Below are 2,941 nucleotides of genomic sequence, written 5' to 3' on the forward strand. Positions count from 1 at the left end.
ATGCTAGGTCATAAAAAGCTGTGCAACTTTAGCCCACATCTGTGGAATCCTCATTGCAAGGCAAGCCAGCTTCCATGTAAGAAATTCAAATGCCCTAAGGTGCCATGCTGTGAGGAAGCCCAAGCTAGCCAAGTAGAGAGGTATAGGGAAGGAAAAGGATCTGTTTTCCATCTACCCATCATCGCTTCATTGGCTGGGCCTCTATAAATTAAACTAACAAAACACGGGTTAACAAGAGAAAAACAAATTTATTAACACATGCATCATGCATATATATGGGAGCACTCAGAGATGAGTAACTCAAAAGAGTGGTTATAATTCTGAGTTATAGAGCATTGTAACAAAAAGCAATACATTTTTAGAGATGGGACAAAACCATAGCAAATGATTTGAGTTTCTAGGGCAGCATATTGTAAGAAGGTAAACATATATGAGAACTAATGAAAGATAGAGGTTAGTGAGTAAAGTTGGTCATGTGGATTCCTTTTGAGCCATCTCTGGGCCAACAAGAGTCTAGAGTTGTCTTCAGTGAATAATTTTTGTCCTTCCTGGTAGAGGAGGGAGGGGACACCTTTGCAAATTTATATCCTGCTTTGAGCAGACATAGGGAGGGCAGAGAGGTTAGGGGGTGTGTGTTTGTTTCTTCTTAAATGCTTACAGCTCAAAATAATCTTTACACCAAAGGGGCATATTTTGGGCTGGCATATTCTGCTATATCTCAGAGGCCATGTGGACAGAGAGTGGGGTGGGGGAGAATTGCCCAGTCAGCCTTTATCTTCCAGTCATTCCATCTAAGCCATCAAATATATGAATGAAAAAACTGTTTTGGACATCCAGTTCAGACTAACTGCTATCTGACTGCGACCACATGAGAGACCTCAAGCAGGAACCACCCAACTCAGCCCAGTCAACCACAGAACCATGAAAGATAATAAATTGTTGTTTTAAGCCATTAAGTTAAATTTTGGGGTAGTGTGTTATGTAGCAATCAATAACTGGAATATAGAATGATTTTGTTTTTCATTTTCATGGCAGACTTGTCAAGTCAATTAGTGTAGAATTTCATGACATATTTAGGACAAAGTCACTGATGTATATCTGGACCTCTTTCAGTTGATTTACTGCCTCTTGCCAAAGGCATTCAGAGAAGGCAATGGCACACCATTCCAGTACTCTTGCCTGGAAAATCCCATGGGCAGAGGAGCCTGGTAGGCTGCAGTCCATGGGGTCGCTAAGAGTTGGACACGACTGAGCAACTTCACTTTCACTTTTCACACATTGGAGAAGGAAATGGCAACCCACTCCAGTGTTCTTGCCTGGAGAATCCCAGGGACAGGGGAGCCTGGTGGGCTGCGGTCTATGGGGTCTCAGAGTCAGACACGACTGAAGCGACTTAGCAGCAGCAGCAGCAGTCAAAGGCGTTTGGCTCTAGAAAGTGCATTTCAAGGGGGTAGGGAAGAAAATGACCAGTGAGTGAATCGACACCAGAAAAAAGGAGGAGGAAAACATTTTCTTCTAGGTCATGCTTTTGTTCCTTTCATAAATGATTGCTCTGAACAGTTGCACAAGTCACCGTTTTTCAAAGGACAGGTCTATTTTATTTTTCTTAGAATTGTACTGAATTTCTCTTACAGTTTAATTTGTGGCCAGTTAGAACTACTCTATTAATTATCTTTATTGTGGTAATCGTTTCATAATGTATGTGAGTCAAATCATTATACTGCACACCTTAAACTTAATGCTGAGTGTCAATTATATCTCAACACGAAGAAAAACAAACAACCTCACAGCCAAGCAATACAGTGTATTTCTTGTAGGCAGAGGAAAAACAAAAACAAAAACGAAAGCATCCCTGAGTGTACTATATTTAGCATTGTCATAAGGGTTCTGCCAGGGTTAGTGGATCTTAGTAAGATCTGCTCAACGTTTACAGCATCACAAAAAAAATCCCCTAGCAATCTTGATTCTTTTTTGAAGTGGCAGGGAAAATGTTGACGTTAATATTCAACAGAGGGCTTCCCAGGTGGCGCTAGTGGTAAACCGCCTTGCCAATGCAGGAGACATCAGAGACTGGGGCGGGGCGGTGGGGTGGTGGTAATCCCTGGGTTGGGAAGATCCCCTGGAGGAGGGTATGGCTACCCACTACAGTATTCTTGCTTGGAGAATCCCATGAACAGAGGAGCCTGGCGGACTCACAGGGTCGCAAAGAGTCGAACACGACTGAAGCGACTTGGCACACACACACACGCTATTCAACCGACACTATGGGATTCTGAGCTAAAGGTTTCCATGTGACCTAAAAGCCGGCATTTTTTTTTCCCCCCACGACTCATGGCCTTCCAGATTGTGGAACCCCTCATCTCTTCTGGGTCACTGTTCATTGCCTTCATAAGGGGCAGAAAAAGCCACGTCTCTCTCTTGCATCTTTTTTTTTTTTTCTCCCAATCTCTCAGGCCATTTTGAATAAATGAAACATACATGGTTTATGTTTTGACTCTCCGTCAAAAACAGAGACTGAAAAGAATTACTAATTTATCGGACCGCATGCCCACGGTAACTTGGCTTTTTAACCTCCTTGGCGGCCATGGATCGTTTTGAGAATACTATGATGAACGCTGCGACCGTTCATCACCGAGAGTCGAGCTCTTGTCCCCAAGACTCCGCACCCTGGGGTCAGTTCTGCGCTTCATCGGCACCATCTGCACTTCCTCCACTCTCAGCTGGGATAGCTTCCTCCACTCTCAGCTGGGAGATCAGGGTCCCCCCACCCTCTGCGCCACACCCTCGCTGACCTCAGTTGACTCCACCTCTAGGACCAAAATCTCTGGGGTGTGGAGTCGCCTGGGGGCAGCGACTAGGCTCCGGGCGAATCCGGAACATAATTACTCGCCCCTTGTTGTCCGCCGGAACGCTAAGGGAGAGGAGCGCGCCGGGCCGGGGA

Source organism: Bos javanicus, chromosome 12, assembly GCF_032452875.1.
Source record: "Bos javanicus breed banteng chromosome 12, ARS-OSU_banteng_1.0, whole genome shotgun sequence".
NCBI lineage: Eukaryota > Metazoa > Chordata > Mammalia > Artiodactyla > Bovidae > Bos > Bos javanicus.